The sequence below is a fragment of the Mus musculus genome, chromosome 6 (genome assembly GCF_000001635.26).
Source record: "Mus musculus strain C57BL/6J chromosome 6, GRCm38.p6 C57BL/6J".
NCBI classification, from domain to species: domain Eukaryota; kingdom Metazoa; phylum Chordata; class Mammalia; order Rodentia; family Muridae; genus Mus; species Mus musculus.
The window spans coordinates 54135110-54159014 of record NC_000072.6 but is presented as its reverse complement, the minus strand read 5'-3'; the positions used below and the strand labels follow the sequence as shown (position 1 = coordinate 54159014).

The 23905-nt window shown below is 44.3% G+C and overlaps 1 protein-coding gene and 1 long non-coding RNA gene across 12 annotated transcripts in view; one reads left to right on the top strand and one right to left on the bottom strand.

Moving 5' to 3' along the window:
- Positions 1 to 23905, bottom strand: part of Chn2 (chimerin 2) — a 261881-nt gene that overhangs the window by 142798 nt on the left and 95178 nt on the right. The window lies entirely within an intron of this gene.
- Positions 6569 to 21080, top strand: 9530036M11Rik. 11 transcript variants are annotated; one of them, XR_105045.5, is made up of 4 exons: positions 6569 to 8213; positions 8777 to 9495; positions 10988 to 11560; positions 13236 to 21080. It is a non-coding gene; the product is annotated as an RIKEN cDNA 9530036M11 gene (long non-coding RNA). The 11 variants fall into 11 exon arrangements; XR_377697.4 differs by having other exon boundaries at positions 10988 to 13389; positions 14086 to 21080; XR_869109.3 differs by adding an exon at positions 8411 to 8478 and having other exon boundaries at positions 10988 to 21080.

The following is a 23905-nucleotide window of genomic DNA, read 5'->3' as shown; positions in this document are numbered from 1 at the left end:
TACAAGTGTCTGTGCACACGTGTATATGCTTGTATATATTCCCTCAGTTTGGCTCTTCTGGAGAATCCTACTTACAGAATTACATCAACTAATCCTGATCTATCCCTATATTAAGACAAATAAAGATGGAGAGACAGAGGAACCTAGTGGGCTCTCTAGATGGGAGGTAGGTTCTGAGACACAGAACCTCCCGGGACTACAGGTTTAGCCTTGCTCCTAGGTTTCAATCTCTGTAGTTCATCATTCGCTTTAAAAATAACTTCTCACAAAAGAAATATTTCTAAGACAACAAACACATGGAAAAGTAACACTTCAAATGTCTGGCCAGACAAACCACAGAGAAAAAAAAAAAAACCAGCAAGCACAGGAAGTGTTCTGTCGTGCACAGGAAAAAGAAACCAGTCTGGACTCGGTAGTGGAGCACTGCAGACCTGCAAGAGGCCAGGCTCTGCTGGACTCTGCACAGCATGCATTTATCACTGTGATGCAAAGGGCTTCAGCAGAAGCATGCAGGGAGGAAGGAGGCCTCTCATAGGTCCTGGCAGAGCAGGAAACAGCTTCAGCATATCTGTAATTAAAGGGTTAAGACCAACAGCAAGTGGCTCCAATGATTTTTAAAAGAGAAAGTATGTGTACTTCAAAACTGACAAGAAGAATGGATCTCTTCCTGTTCCCTGCCGTTATCTTGATGGTGTGTGTCTTCCTAGGGTTTGGGACAGCAGTACTGCATGTGGTAGCAGCCATATCTTCTTGCTGTTTGCACAGTGGGACATTTGTCTTCCTAATTGCTGCATGTGAATGTCTGACATGCTTGCACTACTAGACGGAACTACATATTGAAATAAACCTTTCCTTTATAGTCAGCTCTTGTCTGAGGCTATCGGTACTAGTAATTTCTTCCACACCCAGTGGCCTTGGCCTAAGAAGCAACAACAGATTTGCACACTGCACTTGGATAAATGATACATGGTCTTCTCCAGGTGCTCACCTAACAAGTTATTACCCATTGCTGCTCCTAGACCCAGCCTGGACACTGGTTAGACAGAGATGACACAATCTTTCCTTCTATGAGGAGGAAGGGGGGATGCTGGGATAGAACAAGTGCAGAAATGTAGAGGGTGCCAGAGGACTGGCGCGCAGGAGCAAGGCTGAGTAGGAAGGTGATGAGGGCAATTCATCCAAAGGCAACAGTGGGACTGGACAGTAAGGGTTAAGTAGGAGTTTGCCGGGCTATCTGCTGGGTTATGGGCGTTATGACTGAGATTAGAGTGCATGGTTGCTTTCCCTTCTGAGTGGTAGCAGAAGAAAGGAGACTTCCATGTGACTGCTAAGCAGTTTTGAGACCTTATTCCTCCCCTGCCAAGGCTAGATAGTCATTCCTGCTAAGAGTCTATGGCTTGATGAGAACTGGCTTTCCTTGACTGTATTCCAAAGGGTGAATAGAGTCAGCAGTCTTGCAAGAGGACGGTGTGTCCACTACTGAAGACTGAGGAGAGGGTCAAAAATGGAGTCATGGGTGGGGCTATGCAGGCAGGCAAGTGTTCATTTGTTCAAGGCAGAAGCCCTAGGCTGACTCCTACCAAAGAGTAGCCTGTGGCTTTCAGGAGAGAATGGCCATGAGGCTTGAATTCCAAGGGAATCTATCCTAGTGGGGCTGCTGGCTGATCACCAAACCTCAGTCTCCCTCCCTAGCTCAGCTGTTGCTAGCACCATCTAAAGCAGAGAGGCAGATGCTAACTACACACCAGATGCTCAGTATGGGTTTGTCTGCTCCACACACTGAACAGCCACTATCGAAGTGAGAGCAAGATGAAACCCAGTCTGATGTCCTTAAAGGATGCCCGCACTGGTAGGGCAGCTAAGGAGGTCTCCTCCCTCCACAGGCCTCTCAAAGTCCCTTCTCTGGCACCCATAGGTCTAACACCAGTGTCTTGGAAGGCTAGTTAGGGTCTGACTTTCAAAATTTAACAAATGGAGAAGAAATACATGATGCCATTACTAGAGTAACCAGGTTGAGGTCTCCTAAATAGCACAGGACAGGTCCTCTCTCTGTAGGTCTGATTTTGCTGAGGAAGCTGGAGGCCTCCAGTGCTTGTGCGACTTTGTAGGAAGCCGGCATTCCCCTCAGGACACTAACACTGTGCAGGAGTAAGAGTGAGGTCGGGCAGGCATCTTCATTGAGAGCTGTCGTGGGTCTTGCACAGGCAACCTTTGAGTCTTCTGGAACTGACTGCTTTTAGAAGCATCTATTCTAGTGGAATAGGCTTTGCTTTGGTGCCCCCATGACAGAGAATGAAAGAGTGACCCAACACTCTTCCACCCCTGTGAATAACACTCCATTAAATGGATGGCTCTGGAAAGAAAATACACCCACTTTTTGGCTACCTCTGAGATGTTTACTATAAACTTTTAGACGCCTTCCTGAATGTATTGTGTGCCGCTATTAGGTTATTAAATTAAGGTTATTATTCCCAGGTGATTAAACTCAGATTATTCTACAGGTATCCATTGCTTTAGAGAACTTGTCTGTGGTATTCCTGACTCGCCCCAGATGTCAATGATACTTTAGAAACAACAGAAACTGTACGTGTGGATACACCCAATAATAAATAACCTCCTGTACAGATGAAGACGTGTGCATTGAATTTCTCCCATGCTCTGGCCCTTTGACCTCACTCCTCACACTAAGATGGCTCAGATGAAACTGAGTCCACTAGGTATGGATATTTTCTAGCACCATTCTCTCTAAACAGGACACAAGAAGAATGTCTCTAATACTACCTGTTACAGCTTGGTAACTGCTATGGCCCATCTGCCAGAAATGTCCACTTTCATCTTACATGGTGAGATAGTTGCTGTAAAATCAAATCTATTTACAACTTTGCATATATATATATATATATATATAGTTTATTTAATATAATTTAATTTAATATAAATTATTTATATATATATATATTTAATCCAGCTTCTACAACAAGGTGGTCAAGTCAGCTTCGTTCCCAAGGCCAGGTCATTTTCAAAATACTTATCGAGTTGGAGAGATGGCTTGGTAGATAAAGCAGTTGCTAAACAAGCAGGAGGACTGCAGATCTGATCCCCAGAGCCCACATAAATGCAGGCAGGCCAAATCCCCAGAATACAGTGTGTGCTGGTGCATGTGTGGTTTGAGGTGGGGTCAGGCATTACTTGGAAACTCAATAAGAACTTTAAGACCAGGCAAGAAATTGTTGAGGAAAATGCCAGCAGTATGGGGCATGCTTGTGACTCAAGGGTAACACCATTCATGGGCTCAGAACAGAATCTGGCCACTGGCCTTCAAGTCCACAACTCTTGTCATGCTCCTCCAACCTGGTTCTAATCTTTCTTTTTGAGTCTATGCAAATGAGCCAGGCTGTCTTAAAGGCTTAACTCCATCTTGTGGTTCTTTTACTGGCTCTTTCTCAAGGGCTTTAATTTTCCCCCTGATCTCTTCTGCATGAGGTTTTCCTGTTTACAAGGCCATCCCTCAGTTTGGTGATTATTTCCTGAGAATAAGATTCTGAGGGTACTGAGAAACCTTTTAATGAAGCCTAGGTATGAAGGCATGGAGGCCAAATCTGGTGGACGAAACCTGGAGTCAGTGTTTCTGGTATGCGGTATGGGTCAGCCAAGAAGAATATGGGCCTCACACCAAGATGTACCTCTGGGGCTGGATCCCACATTGCTCTGAACACCCAAGACCTGGTTATAGGACCCCAACATCACACCCTCTTCCTTCAGTTCCTCTGACTCTGACCTCCTGCTCGACCTGAAGGCTCCCAGCATCAGGGAGATAAGCAAGTCTCTCCTGCCCCAACTGTACACTGGGAGTAGGGAGACACTTGTTACAGTGTGACAGTGGTTTGACTTGGTTTCTCATGTGGTCCAAATGCTGGTAGCTAGGAAGTACTGAGTCCTAGAAGCCAAGCCTGGATGAATGAGCTAACTGTCTCCAGTAAAATCTGGCTGTAAAGGCAATGGAGTATGGCTGTTTCAGAGTGAGACTTCTGTACCTGCCTGTTCTGCATGCTACTGCTGCCATGCCACTTAAGGCCCAGAACGTGCCAAAGACATAACTTGGGTTTTTTGCTCTGCAGATCTATGAGTCCCAGAAGCCTCTTTTCCTCACAAGTTACTTGTGTCCAGGCCTTCGTCTATAATAGCAGTTCTCAACCAGTCAGGACCCCTTTGGTGGTTGAATGACCCTTTTCTGAGGTCACAAATCAGATGTTCTGTATTATCAGATATTTACATTGCAATTCATAACAGTAGCAAACTTACAGTTATGCAGTAGCAATGAAAATAATTTAATGGTCAGGGATCATCAAGGCCTTAGGAAGGTTGAGAACCACTGTGTGTTAGCAACAGAACAGAAACGTAAAGAGCTTCTCGGCTTACTGAGCTTATATAGTACCTTAAACAAACAAACAAACAAACAAACAAACAGCAATAACAACAAGACCCCCCAAAGCACCACAAGCCAATCACCTCATCTCTCCAACACCCAGTGCAGGGAAAGGGACGTCTTTGGACAGGGCCACAGCTGAGGCTGGGCATTGTTTGCAGGGTGAATCAGTAGTGAGCCGCTCTAGTTACTGAGCGCTGACTGTGGCCTAGGCCAAGCACTTCACGGTGACCTCTCCATTTTGTCTTCCCAAGAGTCCCGCAGAGGGGTTGACCTAATTGTCCCTATTATAAAACGGAGTAGCAGGGCTTGGAAGAGAAATGGCCTCAGGCGTGCAGCTGCGAAGGGCTGAGCCTCAGTAGGACTCCAACCATCACACTAAACCATCACAGGAAGCTGCAAGTGTTGCTGACTGCCACTCCCTGTGATTAGATTAGAATAGGAACCATAATATAAAATTAGCCTTTAGTTTCAGATTGTAAAAGTCAAACCGCCCAAATTCTGATTTGGGAAGATGCTGGGGGGTGGGGGCGGCGGCACATCTCTTCTGCTTGACACCCATCTATCCCATCATCCAGCCAATCTTGTAAGAAATCAATGAGTTGGAATCACAGATTTAAAGAGAAGAACAAGTGTCACACAGTGGATCTCTTCCCTCCAAGAAGTCTTCTTAATGACAGCACTGACCTCACTAGCTGCACCATATTGACTTCAGTAGCTGCACTGCACTGACCTCTCTAGCTGCACTGCACTGACCTTACTACCTACACTGCATTGACCTAACTACACTGCACTGACCTCACTAGCTGCACTGCACTGACCTCACTAGTTGCACTGCACTGACCTCACTAGCTGCACTGCACTGACCTCACTAGCTGCACTGCATTGACCTCACTAGCTGCACTGCACTGCACTGACCTCACTAGCTGCACTGCACTGACCTCACTAGCTGCACTGCATTGTCCTCACTAGCTGCACTGCACTGACCTCACTAGGTGCACTGCACTGCACTGACCTCACTAGCTGCACTGCACTGACCTCACTAGCTGCACTGCATTGTCCTCACTAGCTGCACTGCACTGACCTCACTAGTTGCACTGCACTGACCTCACTAGCTGCACTGCATTGACCTCACTAGCTGCACTGCACTGACCTCACTAGCTGCACTGCACTGACCTCACTAGCTGCACTGCACTGACCTCACTAGCTGCACTGCACTGACCTCACTAGTTGTATTGCACTGCATTGACCTCACTAGCTGCACTGTATTGACCTCATTAGTTGCACTGCACTGACCTCACTAGCTGCACTGCATTGACCTCACATGTACACTGCTTGGCCCTATCATCTCTAGCTTCCAGCTATCTTCTCTCAGTGGGCTGCAAGGCAAGGAGAGACGCCTGTGTTTGTTGCAGTATTCTCATGGCAATGTGCGGCAATGTAGGCACCAGATGTGAGCTTCTATGATGCTATTCTCCAGGGGCTCTAGGCATCCCCAGGCTCCCAAACAGTTCTCTCCTGCTGCCTATTCCTCCCCACAGGCCTTTCACTGTTGAGCACACCTGGATGCCTCAAATTCCCTTGGCCCTCTAAACCTGCCTACACCCGTCATCAGATCCTTCATCAACTTCTCTTCAACACTGCATTTGAGTGTCTTCTGTGCCCTGTGGGACCCTGGCAGGTGTCTTCTGTCACCACTTGGATCACAGAAAACACTACAGCCACACCTGAACCTGCGTGACTGCACATCTACTTTTTCGGTAAATCTTTACTTACTTTCTATAAACTAGACGAACACACTACACAAAGGGAGGAGGATCATTGATATTCTGCATTTTTCACAGCTCTGGCTCTGTTCCACTCGGTACTGAAGGGAAAGCTGCAGGCCCACCAGCCAAAACAGCAAGTTGATTCCCAACTGTCACCATTAAATGAGGGTGGGTTAGACTGAGATGATGAATAAACATTTATCCTGAGTAATTGCCTATTGTAATAAGTGTTTATCCTGACTCCAAGTACATCAGCAGACCTTGGTCTGCACCTCTGCTCTTTATAGATGCAATCATAGAATCTTTGAGCCCACCCTCTACCATGCTGGGCTCTGAGCAGGGGCAAGGACTCGGTTTTACAGACCAATTTTCTTTTCTTCATGTATTCACCGAATTGCATTTTTGAAATTTCTAAGAATTTAAACTACATGGGTAGAAATATTAAATGATTTCTGGACTTTTCTTAAGCATTCACAAACACACACAGTGTCAAAGAACACAATTTGCCTCCTCAAGGTGAACTGCTAACTAAGACTGAGTTCTAAAACCCAGTTTCAGAAAGACTACCTTCAGGAACTAATTCTTATTAAGTGAAATAAGTATTACCCCTTCCAGGAGAGACTGTCCCAGAGACTGAGAAACTCCAGCTGTGGCAGTTTCTTGGAGTAATGGTTGGTTTCCAGTACCCCACACAGAAACCACCCAGTCTGACTTCAGTGCTGGCACAAACTCTTTCAGTTCAGTAACACTGGATTAAAGGGACCTGTTGAATATGTATGACCCTTGGACCATATTACATTAGCCAAGATTGAAGTACTTCACTACATGACACTGGACCACGAGGGCAAGCTCGTCTTGAAAAAAAGAGACTATCAAACATCTTGGTGTGCCTTTATGGTGTCAAAACAGGCAGAGCCAGAATTGTCCATTTTAATAGGAAATGGGTTAGAGCACATGATAAAACACGACACAGGCTCCTGTGGCAACCTCATAAGCTTCTGGTTTAGGGCATAAAGACATTTAGAATATGTTTACTTTTGAGGCGTTATTGTCTGGTCTGATCACAGCATTAAAAAATAAATAAAAACCTAACCTCATATGAAAATAGCCGCTGAAGGTGAGGCACATTCGCTGTGAACAGTGGGAAATTCCAAAAGAGAAACCACAGAAACTATCAGTGGGGCCTTTGAGAAAAAAAAAAATTCATTTTCTGAACAGCAACAGTCCCTGTCTTAAAATGTAACAAGAGGAAACCATATTATCTGCTTCAATCAACCCATTTTCTTTATTGCAGAGGCTTGCCGACCAACCAGTCTAATAGTACAATGCTTTATGGGTACCCAAACAATGATTGAATGCACTTATTCCTTGATAAGCTCCTGCAGATGAAGTGTGCACGCTGCATTAATTATTACCAATGTGGCAGGAAGCAAACGCAAGTCGAGAGTGGCTGGCTTTCAGAGAAATGAAGGTGGAGAAATTATGTCCTCTTTCCTCCCCACTTTCTATTGATCTTCTTAGAGCAATTTCAGAAAAGTTGCAAACCAATAATTTACACCCGATTAAAAAAAAAGAGCTCAAGGAAGATGGGTAATAAAAAAAATGAGAAAAATATCTCTAGCTGGACCATGTTCTATTATGAAGGGCACACTGCCCAAATGGCTGACCATTTTTCTTGCCTTATCTGAAGGCTTAATGCTGGTAAGGAAGATGAGGAGGAGTCACCCTCTTCCCTTCTGCTAGCTGTCAGGCCTTGCAATTTAGCAGGCACACCAGTCTTTCAGTTCAGCGAGCTCTGTGCAAGCAGTCTTGGACCACGTAGAGACTTGGACTCTACAAGGAGATGGAAGCACAACTCCTCTCCCACTCCGTTTGCTCCTACAGTCTACTGTCCAACTCATTTCGACTTATTTGGACTTGGAAAGAAACACTTCTCAGTCTGCAATGAGCCATTCCAGACACTTGTCAAGTTGGACCAACTACAAGAAGGCTTTCCTCGATTCATTGCAACTTCCCAGGTACTCTGTAACCCCCACTGGTTCACAGGTTGACTTTGGCTGTCCTGAGCACCAAGACTAAAGAATTTTGGGGTGTTGCTTTAGAAAAGACAGCAGCCATTAACTTTATGGCAAATTGTGTGTTTATTAACAAATGGTAGAACTTTTTTTTTTCCCCCCTGCCAATGATGAAAGCAAGTCTCAACTTGTTATTTTAGGTGACTGTGAGCTGTGACCCCTTCCCTCACAGCAGAAGGCTCAGGAGAAACAAGCCTGCTTCTTGAGAGTTAGTATGTAAATCGGTGTGCTGATCCAAGCCTGCACAATCTCTATTTTGCTGTTCTTTTCTCTTTTCAAATTCAGCCATAGTGTGTAATTTGAAATTCCAGGAAATGATAATAAAAGGGTGGAGGTTTTTTCCTGCCCAGTAATTATGCTCCAATATTAAAGTCATGTTATATGAAATAGAAACTATGGTTATTTAACATTTAAGTTTCTCCTTCATACCACACTGCTGGTCTAGTGGCTTCTTTGATGCATTTATCTTCTTTGACTATCAATCCATATTTTTCTATTCTCCACAGAAATACAGCCCTGGTCACACTCTCAAAAGAAAATGCTTTTGCAGGGTCTCTATGTGAGTGATTTCTGGCCACTCAGACTTCACACAGAGAGAAAAAGACCCTCAACACACTCCCCCACCCCCACCTCCACCCTCAAGAGCAAGAACTTGCAGAGCAATGAGCCTTGCCTAAAAAAGGAAGTAGTTGCTGAAGTTGGACGGAGAACGGTCATGCAGAAAATATGGCTCAAACTGTTGCACTCTGAAGAGGACAGGGAGAGTCCTCTTCATGAAGCCATACAGACACAAGGCTTGTTTTAAAGATTCACAGCGTGAAGCAAAACCTCAGCTATAATCCCAATACTTTCAGGAGGACAAAACTGTGACTTTGAGACCAGCCCAAACTACAATAATTATGAGGCTAGCCAAGGGCTATGTGGCAAGCTCTCATCCAAAACAAAAACAAACAACTCAAATAAAACTGATTCACCGGTTGCAACATTAGAATTCCAAACACTTCAGCGGCACCATAGGCCCTAATGGGCTCTGAGCCTACAGGGTACCATTCACTTTTCTGCTTCAAACCTCTGCAGATGCTGTGCCTGACAATGATGTGATGCTATCCAAGGCTGTTTCCTCAGAAGATGCTGATTTTTAAAACCTCCCCATTCTGTGCATTCTCTAGGAGTTAAAGGAAGCAAGAAAATGAAAATCAATCAGGCTACAGGATGTATCAAAAATGTAAGTACAAATATTAAACTGTTAAGTTAACTTTAAACTTCACTATTCAGGAAAGAGATTCGTCAAGTTGCAGGCAGCATTTAAGGCCATAAAACGGTTATTACCCTGCAGTATTTATGCAGCTCTCTAGGCTCCAGATGCATCACAGCCACTAATTACACAGCTGTCTGGCTGTCCCAATATGGGAGTTTGGTGTCATTAACCACATTACACAAGCAGAAAATAGGGAGTTGACTGGCAGGGCTCAGGTTACAGACTAAGGAAGGTAGGAAGTAGTGATTGTGCTGAAAAATCTCTGATCACACAGACATTGGACACTGTCTTGTGTTTAACATAAAAAGGAGTTGAATATTGGGGCAGAGCCATCAGAATCCGCCTCTCCAGTTGTTTACAGCAGTGGTTCTGGAATGGTGGCCTATACCAGGTCCCTTGGAGTTAGGAGCTTATTAAAACAGTCTCCTGGCCTCACCTCCAACTCCCTTCTTTCAGAGCTAGGGCAGAGCACGAGACTGTATTTCTGGAAAGTTCCCAGGTGTGGATGGAGGTCTGTAGCACTCAATCGTGAAGGCCTTCTACTTCACACCAGCCTTCCTCAGGCACCCTGTCGTGGTCTGCCTCCTCCCTCTCTAGGCTGCATCTTTAGACTTTTAATCCTCTTCCTTTCTTTCTAGCTGTCACATCCCTGCTTTCAGTCACAGCTTTTCCCACAGATAGAAAATGAGGCCGTCAGGGTGCCGCTGGCATCTATCAGGATGACTCCATTCACTCAAGTTGAGGTCCTTCTGTCCTCACATCTACAAAATGGGCTGATGCACTACTTATTAATTAAGGGTTAGATGAGGTCAGCTGATGAGGCACCGAATGCCTAACAGGGAGTACAAGCTCATTAGTAATTATCATTATTACTATGTGTTTGTCCTACATCCATCGAACACATTCTAGAGCTCTGTAAAGGGGGATCAGGATAGGACGACAAGCCCCCATCCCTGTTCCCAAGCACTTTCACATCTGCATTTGTTCTAGATGAGGGCATTACAGTCATCTGTGATGTTGGACCATGTGAGCATTTACAAAGATGTTGTCCGTTAGTGATCAACAAGGCAGCAATAAAACCTGTCTCCAGTGAAAGCTGATGGAGAAGATTCACAGCCAGTTTTCCATCTGCTCTGATTTAATGGCAGAGTGAAGATGGATGCACTCCCAGGGCTTGCTTCTACTTCTGTACAGCCGTTGTTCACTTAGAAACCTACAGAACAGGCCATCCCTCTTTCCCTGAAGTAGAAGAAAGTATGGTCCATAGAGGTGACATTATTTGCAAATGAGGCTACCTGCAGGGAGAAGACCAGTGGTGGGAAGGGCTTCCCAGTTTCTCTGAAGTTGACTGGCCAGTCTTGATTTACAGAAAAGGGCACAGCAGCCTGGGACTATTTATTAGTGGGTACCAATGACAAGTCTGGCAGACTAACTTCTAATCCAAGTTTCTTTCTCTCAGGCCTTTTCTCACATCTTCCTTGCAAACAGGACTCCAGGATAGAAAATTCATTCCCATCAGAATGAGACAGGTAACATGTGTTTCTCAACTTGGTGGAACAACAGACAGCATCCTGGAGAGCTGCAGTATTTCAATCCAGTCACTAAACCACACATTGGACTTCCTTCGCCTCTGCCTCTCTCTGATAGCTATTAGCTAAAGGATCACATAAAAAGCAGAAGAGGCCTTGGACAGTTTGCTGTGGTTGGGACCAGATATCAGAAGTCTCCATTCTGTTGGCATCCTTGATAGGATGCTGAGGGACCTTCAGAGAAGGATAAAGTCCCTGCCTTGTTTCTAGGCTTCCCTGCCTAGAACAACATTTGGAAAGCAACAATGACCAAAAAGGAAACAGAACCCAAGGCAAGAAGAACTGGATGGATAAGGACACCCAAATGGTCCAAATGAGTTTGAAACTCAAATACCAGACAAGTTGTACCCAGTTCAGAGGACCCTTCCTTGCAGAGCCTTTGAAGAAAGTCTGATCCATAAGAGTTGGGCTAGAAGAAAGGCATGTTTTGAAGCCGGGTTGGGGTGAGTGGAGTAGAGGATCTCTCTAACAGCTACAAGCTGATTCCAGAGATAATAAATGAGACAGATTATAAGGGAATGAGCCTGGTGATGCCTGGGTGCCAGCCTCGCCTCCATAAAAAGGAAAAAGCCAGATAAATACCAGTCACTTCTTTCCAGGTAAAAACTACACAGAGGGGGCATAGTAAAAGTGGAGCAGACAAGAGGGACCTCAGCAAAGAATTCTGGACATGATTATTATGACCATAAGGCAAAAACCAGTACTAGATCAACTGGCTGACTGGCAGTCATGTATTAGTTAGAGGAAAAAAAATTATTTCTTGGTCTTACCTCAGTAATCTTTGACCAACAACAAAAGTATTCTTATCAAAACTGTCCCTGGAGACTGGAGAGATGTTTCAGTGGTAAAGAACAGTGGTTGCTTTTCCAGAGACCCTGGGTTCAATTCCCAGCATCCACATGGCAACTCAACACTCCAGTTCCAGAGGATTGGACACCCTCATAAAGACATATATGCAGGCAAAACACCAGTGCACATAAAATGAAAAATAAGGATAAATAAATCATCTTTAAAAAAAAAAACTGTCCCTGTACAGCCAGTCGAAGCAAACTTTGCTTTATTTGCAGGAAGTAAGCTGTCTGCCCTTTCTGAAACAAAAAGCTTGGAAGCTTGGATTACCAGCTGGGTGGGGTAAATAATATAGTAGATGGAAAGCTGTGGATTTCAAAGGAGCTGAATAGCTTGGCACAAAAGGCCATGCAATTTCAGTCTCACAGTGATAAAAACATAGAATTTTGGCAAGAAGTTTTTGTTTTTTTAAAGTATCGTAGAGACCCAGCCTCGTAGAGGAACATGCGATGTGGTTATAGAAATTAAAATCCAGGCAAATTCAACAGCATTAAAGTGTGACTAAGGCACAGGTAAAAATGGAAGCCTAGGCTGTGTGAGCAGAGTAATAGGGTGATATTGGCTTCGGGCAGACGAGTGTGAGGTCCAGACCACACACATGGTAAAGCCATAAGAAATCAGTGGGACGTGTGGAGGGGAGAAGGTAACGACTCTAGTAAGACCCGGGTGAGGGAATTGATGAGCAACATCTCCAGAGAAGCGTGGTCTATACCTTCAAGTAACAGGAAGACCCCAGAAAGAGTTCTGAGTGGTCCAAAGAGCGGAAGCAGGGCTTTCATGAGGAAGTCCTTGCCAATAGCTTGTAGAGGCTACGGAAGGTAGGGAGTTCTCCATACAGGGGCCTCTCAGGATGATGAGACAGTGCTTCCTGAGGTGGGGCCCAGCCATTCCCTTGCTGTCCCAGATTGGGATGCTGTTAATTTGACTGAAGGTGCAGCAAATGATCATCCTTTGCTTCTGAGGCAGAGACCCAGGCAGAGCTGCCAGCCAGAGAACTCCTCCTAGCCATTAAACCACGCAGAAATCTCAATAAATCCAGCTAATGAGATGAGGGGTCACAGGGACCTTTCATCTTCAGAGCTTGGGCGTTTTCACACCAATTATGGCTTTTAATCTTCGCAATACTCCCACTAGGTGGGGAGAGGGGCGAGTTTCATTTTACCCATGTGGTAACTTGAGAAGACTTAGGCTGAAGTTCTTTCATCCTGAGGTATGGGATTGGTAACCTAGTTATCTACCAGTTTGCTGTCACGTTCAATCCTTCTCCAGGACCCTATCCTGGGTACAGAGCATGGGAGAACACAAACCAAGGACTGGGTTGGATGTGCAATTCTGGAGCAGGCAGAACCCACTTAGGGAGCCAAGAAGAGCTCTCTAAAGCAACGGAGGAGGAGTCTTGCTGTTGATGATTGACCAATGAAAGGTAGTTTCTAGGACCTTTGCCTTACTTTGCCTCAGTTTCCCCAATGATGTGAGTGACTGATGGTTCCTTGGGATAGAAAACAGATCCAAAAAGGCTTTTAAGATCACTTGAAAATACTCAGAATTTATGGATCCTCAGGTATGCCTTAAATTAGATTGATAAAAGTCTCTGACTAATGCATATGATCTATAAAGGAAGTATTAAGCCTTCCTTGTCTGTATGCCAAGAGGCTTAGGAAACAAGATACAAGCACTTTCTAAATTTAGATGTCTGAAGTTCAAATCCCAGCTGAACTTATGATGAGCTGTGTGACCTTGAACAAGTTGGTCAACAGCTCTGTGCCTGTTTTTCTTATCTATAACAGAAATCATGAGTATGCCCTCCCTCAAATGGTAGCTGTGGGAACTAGAGCAGTTGACGCTGGAGTGCCTGGCCCCTTGGGGGTGCTTCTCATTCACTCCCATTGTCACTGCACTGTGTGTGGAAAGCAGGCCCACGCTGGCTGGCTGAAATTAATTTAATTCTGTATCATTCCCTTGCTATAAGGCCTGATTGTTGAAAGTAAGAGATCACTGATTTGTGAAATACACATAAAGCCAAAATTTACTCTCTAAAAAAAAAATAATAATAACCATTTCTCCCAAATGAGCCTTTAACTCTGGAACTGCTAACAATCCATAAATATCTCTTCCCAAGAGTTTTATCAAATATGGCGAGGATTTAGATGTCACATTCTAAAGGAAGTTCAAGAGAACCCATTGGGGGCCTAGTGTGATGGCTGATGCGGTAAAGATGTCTGCAGTCAAACCTGATGACCAGGGATTGATCCTCAGGGCTGCCCCTGGTGGAAGGAAAGAGCTGACTCAAACAAACTGTCCTCCGACAGCCACCTGCCTGGCCCGCGTCCTCACAGAATGAATACAAGAACACAAAAAGGTACGTTCACATGCCCCATAGGGTATCCCGGCAGCTTAGACTGTGGTCCTGGAAGATGAGGAAAGACATTGTAGTGTCTGTGTAACCAACTGTGCTCTGGGATGGGAAGAACAGAAAAAGGCTCAGGAAGAGGTGGGAGCTCCCAAAAGATGCCACCGGCCGGAGGAAAGCCAGTCAGCAGCCTGTGAAGAGCAGCATTAGGAGACACAGAGAGGAAGTGAGCAAGAGGGAGAGGGTACACACACCTCTCAGTGTGGAGGCAGCTTCCTGACAGGCGAGAGCTGGGGTCTCGGTCCAGCACAGTCGGGTGGTGGTAAGGAAACACCCTCTGCTCTGGAAGTCGTCCTGTGCATTTGGGTGTTTCTTTAATATTTACTTCACTTTTTTTCCAGAAAAAAGAATCTTTAGATAATAAAGCCTAGCAAATGTGTTAAGGTTTCCAACCTAAAGTTATCTATGCACCTATGACTTTGTTTAGAACTGCAGGCTCTGCCATGGCTGGTTAGCATTGTTAAAAACCCCAGGGACTGACAGGTTGGTCTCCTCCCTTGAGACAGAGTCTGAAGACATCAGAAGTCACAATTTGGTGGCTCTGGGACATGTGTTTCTGAAATTCATGGTGTCTGTTAGCTTGATGGCTAAGAGCTCCATACTGGTCAAATCTAGTGCTGTCACTTTCTGCCCTTGACATGTTGGGTGACTTATATAACTTCTCTAGGCCTCCATGGTGTCCTGTTCAATAGAGGATTCTATTGGCCTGTCTCTGAGGAAGCTGATTGGATATGGGAGCTGACCTGTGTAAAGGTTGAGTAGGGCTCAAACTTAAACACTAAGTATTTTGTAAAGATGAGTTTGAACGTGCAGAGTTGCATCCTGAAGCACAGAAAGGCCTCAGAAGTGTCCTGTATTTCAGGCTCTGACGCCACCCTCACCTGTTTTCCTTACACTCTGCTGGCCTGCCATGACCCCCCATATGCTATCTCCATCCAGGGCCTCCCCACAGGACCCTGGGACAGGAATCAGCAAACCTCTTGGGAAAGACTGGAGCGAAAAGATCTCAGGTTTTGAAGGCCACATAGTCCCTGTTGCATGCCCTGGCTCTGTCTTTACACAATAAATTGAGGGTAAGACTTTTTTGTCAGTCATAGCTTGCTGACTTCCCCTTTTACATCTAACTGCCGAGTAGACATTACCAAACACTGAACTGCGTGAAGCTCAAAGCTGTAAGATTAGACATTTCTTTTAACCTCCAGGCATCTATCAACACAGAGTCAGTTCTCACACACCCAGAACAACCACTGCAGCTTCACCCATGTTCCCTCGTTAGCACCCCACACTGAGCCACGCAGCCTACCGACTCCAGCTCTAGGGAATCTCTCATACTCTGTTCCTGGTGTTTTGAGTGCAAAGAACACATTTGTTATAGCCATTGCTTCGTCCTGTGGCCTAGTTTTCTATCTGGCAGACGGAAGGAGTTATAAAAATGTTTGTAGAATGAATGAGTGAAGGAAACAATGAGAGAATGAAAGAAAGAGAGAAAGGAAAAAAGAAAGGAAGAAATAAAGGAAGAAAGAGAGAAAATATAAACACCTTAAGGCAGGAAGTGCTTCAAACGTAGTGTGTGTGTGTGTGTGTGTGTGTGTGTGTGTGTGTGTGTGGGGCAGGGAGAGAGAAAGACACAGAGACAGACAGACAGACAGAGACAGAGAGACCCAGAGACTTTTAAAATCCTAATTCCTCAGGTTTACAGTGAACCTCAGTCCTTGCTGGCCCATGGCATATCCTGGAGTAGCAAGAACCCGAGAAGCACACCGGCCTCAGGGCTCAGGCCTGCATAGATTTCTTCCCCAATTGCTTGTGTTGCACCTGTTGTTTTCCTCCCTCAGTCATTTCATTACATCTCCTTACACCTAGTCAAAACTCCAAACAAAATTAATACAACAGCACCAAATGACTTAGATTTCCTGGGGTTTGTACACATCTTTTTTAAGTTTGTACACATCTTAAACGATCTCTTTCCCTACTGGCTGCTGCCTCTTGGTCCCTCCTAATAGAATTTAACGTAACTGTTTCCCTTCTGTGCAGCATCCCGGGGAGGCTCTGCCAGGGCGAGCCTTTCTTACCAGGATGTGTAACTTATCTTGATTGCACAAAAGTCTTAAACAAGTTATGATTGTTCAGAAATTCAAAAGAACAGCCCGTTTTCCCAGAACTCCAGTACAATGATTAAATAGCAACCTGTTTCTGGCTACCTCACACCTCCTTTACAGCAACAAAATCCTTTTTTTATCAGTAGAATAAATAATTGCTTTCAGGGTTCCAGGGGCTGTGTGACGCTGCCCTCTGCAAAGGGAAGACTGTGCCTCAGTTATCTGAAGGGAGGCACCGCCCGCTAAAGCTCAATGAGATGCTTTGGCAAGTTAAAAATGTGACTCTTAATGTTTTGTTTCCAAAAAAATCATATTTCTTTGCAGAAATTCTGTAGTGCAGCTAGCATCTCGATCGAGCAGGGGAGGCCGCTCCGGCTGCACTTATTCTGCCTAGAAATGGGCTATTAGTGTGGAGATACCAGGGGTCTGCAGCAGGCAGGCTAATTTACACACAGAATCTCAGCATTTTGGATAATTACATTTCCTCTGACAATTTCTAAAGAATCTGCATGATATTGGATTGTGTCAGGAAATAGGTGTCACGGTGAATGTGCGATTCTGACTGGGCTTTTTTCACTAGGAAATTGTAGGAAAGTGTAGTGTAATCAACTCATAGAAATTACCCTCCATATACTTAGCTTCACTGAGAAGAATCAAATTGCTTTACCTGAAATTACAGGGTGGGGTGGGAGACAACCAAAAATCCAGTCAGGATGGGATGCCGTTTTTACAACTGGTAAACAAGTTAGATCTATCCTTATTATGCAACACACATGTATGGAAAAATTCCTGTGTATCCAGAATATCTAGAATCTCAATGGAAAATGCATTTAATAGACATTCTTTCATATCTACAAGACACTAGCTGTAGGATCTTGGCTATAAAAATCCTTGGCTGCTCAAGTCACTTAGGTTAAACAGCATAACCTATATATAATCTACACATATTCTCCTGTGTCCTTTAAAACATATCACCTCCAGATGTCTTACTACAGCAGACACAATGTAAATGGCATGTAAATGGTGCCCAGACTCCAGTGTTTAGGGACTAATGACAAGGGGAAAAGGCCACTGCACTTTCAGTACAGACACAATTTAAAACACAATGTTAGGCCTCAGGCAAGCCCACAAATGGTACTCAAGGATTTGGACAACCAGCTGTAACTGGCTTCATGCTGGCCACCCTGGAGGACTTCCAGGTCCCAAGCAAAGCTCATGAGGGCTAATCCGCATGACTGACAGCTGAGTGCTGGACTCAGAGGAGGGAATACTTTTGAAGCCCACTCGATTTGTGGCAAAGTGAAGCCTGGAACCAGTGTGCCCCTCGCCCCAGACAAATGGCCTTTCTCTAAGGACTGAGTGGCAGTTAACACCAGCTCCTGAGTTGTCCAATTCTTAGAAATCTCTCAGTTCACATATGAAGCCGCATCTTAACAGTCCAGTGTACTCCAGGGCCCCTTGCTGCTCTGCTGACCAGAGTTCTCACAGCTCTTCAGAGCCACCTGTGGTTAGCAACAGGTAAGATTCCCAGGGGAAGCAACCCCCACGCCCATCACCAAAACCAGTGTTGAGTAAAAAGTCGATCACGAAGAAACATTTGTCAAACGAAAGACAAAGCATCGTGTGTGATAACCCTTAGATGTGTCAGAATCTTCCTTTCTGTATCTTCTATTTGACATTTTTTTTTCCTAGAACTTCTGGTGTGCCAGACATTTACCCAGCTGAGGTGAGCCTCAGAATAATACATTGATTTTATTCATTCAGTGAACTTAATGCAAGGTGATCCCATTACTGTAACCTCTTAATGCAATGTCATCTCTTATCAGCTTAATTGTGCAGCCTGTACCTGTATGTCACTCCCTGCAGAACTGAGTTTCACCTTCAACCCTGGGTCAAAACTCTTATGATTCAGCAATCCGCTTTCTAGGATCATACAGGGGGAAACTGCGATCTTTGCACCTGCCTGCCTGAGCCGAAACAGCTAATCAAAATGAGCAGCCTGAACAAGCGATTTTGACATATTCTCTCTCCTGGCTATAACCATCATGAAGAACTGCATTCACGATCCGGACAGGGTCCCTGTACCTGAGCCACACACACACTGGAAGGCATCTTCTTTGTTTCTTAGGAGATACAAGTAACATGCTCGAATACACAGCTTCATCTCGCCCAAACCTAGTAAGAATCCTAACCTCACAAGACGCCGGGAGCCTGAACGGTATCTGCACGATGGAGTACTAGATTACAGTGGGCTTCTGCGTCAAGCAGGCTGCACTTTCACACGAATCTGTTCTAAGAGTGTGGTGACACTTGGCACTTCTTTTCCCACATGAGGGCACAAAGTTGATTTAATCGGGTGATACTTAATTGGAGGGAAGCTTGAACACTTTATGAGACACCAGAAACCTAGAGGACAGTAAAGTATTAATTACCCACCCATCAATGGGAGCAGAAGTAATTAAAACAATTATTCCTAGCTCGCTTCAGATCCCCCTTTCCCTCCCCGGCTCACCTGAAGTGGAGAGTATCTTGAACACGCCCTCCCTCCCGGCTGGGAAAAATCCCACTGCTTGAAATTCCCGATGAATTGCTCTTTTATGCATACCTTATAATCCAGATCATCCCAACATCCCCACTGGGACTTAAACCAGTCTTTATTATCCTTCTTTGTCCTGGGCACAAATGTATCATATGTAGTACTGGAGAAATACTTGTTGACCAAGATTCCTTTGAAATTTTTGTTGTTGTTTTTGAATTCTTTGACATTTTTGTTGTTGACTATGACGTACCTTTATGATTCCTCTTCCAATATCAACTATGTCAAATTGTATTTATAACTGTGAGTAAAGGCATGCGACCTAAATCTCCCATTATGGCCACCTTTAGGTATGGAACTTTACAGCTTTAGGTCCACCCATTCTTTGTTTCTTAAGAAATACAAGTTGTTGGGCTAGAGAGATGGCTCAGCAGTTCAGAGCACCAACTGCTCTTCCAAAGGTCGTGAGTTCAAATCCCAGCATCCACATGATGGGGTGTCTGAAGACAGCTACAGTGTACTTACATATAACAAATAAATAAATCTTTTTTTTTTTTTAAAAAAAAAAAAAGAAAGAAATACAAGTTGTTGAACAATCTCTAGCACTTTGGCCATCCCCTAGGCAGTCAATCACTGAAATCCACAGTCTGTTTCTTGCCTCGATACACACATGTGTAAACAGAATCCTGCAATGTTGTCCTCCTTGACTGGTTTAATTGCTTTAGTATGATGCCCTCAGAGTTCATGTATGTTGTACAATGTGCTGGAATCTCCCTCCTTTATAAGTCGGAATATTCCTGCTTGTACAGCCCACTTTTTCTCCCACCCATGCATGTTCCAGTGGTTACACTGAGCAATTCAGCTCTGGGCACCATGAAGGGCAGTGCTATGAGCATGAACACACAAGTGGCTCTGTGAGAACTTGTCTTCCATGCTTCATGTCAGGTTAGAAGCCCACAGGTGGAACTGCTGAACCACACAGTCCCCATGTCATATTAATATGGAGACTGTTGGCTGCTAATGACAGAAATGTGAGGGTTGTTTTTCTTGTTTTGTTTGCTTATGATTAGAAGAACACTTTAGGCAGAAGGACTTTATAATCAAATAGGAATGGCAGTCCTTGGACAGACCCTGAGTCTGAGGCTCTGAGGGGCTCTTACGCTGTGGGCAGTTTCTAAAGATAGACATACTTCATGGTGAATTAGGCCCCATGAACTGCAGTAAGATCCATCACTAGTAAAAAGTAACAGAAGTTATGAAATAAAGAGCAAGAAAGGAAAAGAGAGAGAAAAAGGCCCTGGATGTCATGAAGATCTTTGCCTAGAGAAGCAGTGTAGGAAGCGAGGGCACTGGGTCCTAGGAAGCTTAGTTTCAGCTTCTCAGCCTAGCTGCTCAGTGGGATCTTGAGGACACCACCTCTCTATACTAACTACAGTCCACCCCTTCTGTCTGTGTGGAAGCATGTGTGTTCTTGGAGAGGGACCCTAACATCAGCCCAATGCGAGTATGTTCAGTGATTCAGAATGTCTGACTGCAAACGATGGAAGAACGGAGGAGACGGGGCTGACTCTGTTGCAGAACAGCGTTAGACAGAAAGAATATCCTTAAAAGACAATGCCTGGGGATCTGAGGAGAGTGACTGCCCAACGTGGGAGGAACTGCTCACAAATGCAGAGGCTTTCTATAGCTGTGCTGTGGCCACCAGAATGTAGTGTGAGATGTAAGGAACCATGGCTTCAGTTCTCGAAGCCTGGAGAGTGGGGAGGTATTTATACGCCAGCATTTTTGCAAGTATAATAGGTTACTTCGGTCCCTGTAAGAGTCTACTTGTGTTCAAATAATCCCATTATTTGGGAATGATCTGGGTTTCCTAATACCTCAATTTCATTTTAACAAATGAAAACCTAAGAAAATGCATTTCTCAAACGGAACAAACGAGTTTCATCTCGTTCCATGTTGGAGTGGGATAGCCGCCTGTTGTAGAAGTCTATGAATTTCTATGTGACCTTAGATAATTCACTTTTCAGAATCTCTGCTTGTTATTAATAAAAATGATGCCTACACTGCAACATTGCTCCACTGCCAGTGTCTTTCCTTTTTTCTGACCCCAAATTAAGTGCACAGCACTTGGTGAAACAGCTTTGCTCAGGCTCACTCCTCACCATTTTACCTGCAGGATGAAAGATAAAATTACTTGGGGGTTTATGGGTTTTGAAAAGTTGTTGAGAAATACTCTGGAAATGTGAATGGAAAGGGAGAGTCAGAAGAAAAGGAGGTGGAGACTGGGGAAGAAAGGAGGCAGAGGGAGCCTCACAGGAGAATGGAGGAAGAAAAAGTGAAAAGGCGTGCAAGAACAAAAATAGAACACAATTGAGCAAAAGCTTGTGTTTTAGAAGGGACTGCATCTCAAAGCATCAAGAAGCAGCAAGCAAGCAAGATATGGTGGCGTACATCTTTGATCCTAGCACTCCTGAGGCAGGGGTAGACAGATCTCTGTGAGTTTGAGGCCAGCCTGATCTACATAAGTTCTTGACCAGCTAGAGCTACATAGAAACAAACAAACAAACAAAAAAACCCTATTTTAAAATTAAAACAAACAAACAAACAACAACACACACACACACCACATACACCACGCAGTCATATCATGCAGATGACAGATCATCTGCACGCAATCAAGTTCTGGCGGGACAAAAGTGGGAGTTGTATGTATTCAGGACAGTAGTTGCCTCAAATTAGACCAGAAATTTAAAATAAGAGAAGCTCACTGGAACCTGGGGAAACACGGATACGTCAGACAGTAAAACAATCCCAGAGCCACCCACCCGACCTCCCTTGACGTGTTCTCTAGACCCTGGGTCAGCTTCTCAACACTGCTGGAATCTTGCTCTGTTTTGTCCTTGGTATTTCAGATGGTAAAACAATGCCTAGCACATGACAGATGCTCGATAAATGCTTGTTGGACAGCCACCTGATCAATAAGTTTACAGAGACTTTCTATATGTAAATCTCGGGGCTTGGAACCAAAGAAACAGAGATATAGTTCCTTATCGAGAATGTGGTAGGAGGGAGCCAAGTGGAAGGGTTATGATAGTCAATCTTCTTAGGCAACTAGATTGGATACAGCATTACTGTGAAGACAGTGTCTGGGTGTGGCTCTGTGAGCACTTCTAGGGGTCTACTTGAGGAGGGAGGACACAGCCAGAATATGGGTGGCACCATCACCTGTGCTTTGGCTCAACCTGAACAAAAAGGAGAAGGCAAGCTGAGTGCCCACCATTACTCCTTCTCACCTTGTAATCTGCTGAGACCGGAGCAAGTACCACGCTCCCACTGCCATGAAACTGCCTGCATTGTACCTTCCTCTATATGATGGACTGTGTTCCCCATCTGTGAGCACAAACCAACCCTTCTGCTTCAGGGTTACTCTGTTTTGTCATACACTGGTGGTAGCATTGAGAAAAGTTAATGAGTAGAGACCTCACCAAGGTGAGAAATAGCAAGTGCTTAAATTAAGGTGATGCTGGAGCCACACTGCCTGGGTTTGAGACTGACTCTGCCAGTTCCTATCTGCAGTGCTCAGACAAGTTAATAACTTCTCTCCATGCTTCGCTATAGCCCAGGGCTGTCACAGAGACGATGAGTTCACATGAGGGATTATGAAGTACACAGCACAAAGTCAATGCCAACGAGTGGAGAAGAAACATTAAAGTTCCTACGAGAACATCTAAGATAAAAAGTGAGTTTGGCCTGGTCCCTCTGGCCATGACTCTCAGTTACTCAGGAGGCTAAGATGGGGGTTTGATGGGTGAAGCCTTGGCTGTGCTCAAGAGTGAGTTCTGGGACAGACAAGGCACCTTGGAGACAACACGTCTGAAAAAAGGAAAAAGAGCCATTCTGAGTGGAGTGAGGTGCCGTCTCAACTTGTATTCTCTGATGCCTAGTGACACCGAACACCTTTTTCTTGTTTACTGGCCATTTGTACCTCGTAGTTTGAGAACTGTCTGCTCATTTGATTAAGCCACATCTTGGTTGGGTCATTTGATACCTTGTTGCTTAAGTTTTGAGTTCTTTGTATATTCTGCATTTTAAACTTCCATCACAGGCACAGTAGCAAAGATTTTCCCCTATTGCATAGGCTGTGTCCTCACTTGACTGTTTGCTTTGCTGTGTGTAGGCTTTTTACATTTTATAAACTTTATTATTAAAAAAAAAACCCTTTGCAAATAAATAAAAATATCACATATCAAAGTTAACTCGATCCAAAGTTCACAGAACTCAACAATTTCTGTCTGGTTAGAGTAGACGCTTGGAACAGAAGCTGTCAAGTGTCACATGAAGTTTCTAATTTCATTCTCAAGTATTCTTTATTCCCTTATGCAGACACTTTCTGCTTTCATGACATCTGTTCATTGTTGACAGTATTTCCTGTGTGACCAGAGTTCTATTCAGACAGTGCCTGTCAATTCTCTACCTTTTCTTCTATCCATTTTTACAATTTCAAGTCTTAAACTAAAGTTTTTTATTATTATTATTATTTGGAGTTAATTTTAATGCAAAGATGAGAGATGCAGATTTAGTTTCATTTAAATATATAAATCATATACATTATGAAGTTATATTATTTACAGGAAAGGAATGTGACTGGAAATGATCATATTGGGTAAATGAGATCAGTCTCAGACAGACAGACAATCATTGTGAATCCCAACTTCATAATATTGTGTATATGTACCTGACATGAAAGCACAGCGCTTCTCAGCCTTCCTGTGCTTCGGCCCCTAACACAGTTCTTCATGTTGTGCTGACCCCCACCATTAAACTATTTCAGTACTACTTCATAACTATAATTTTGCAACTATTATGAACTGCAATGTAAATATATGTATGATAT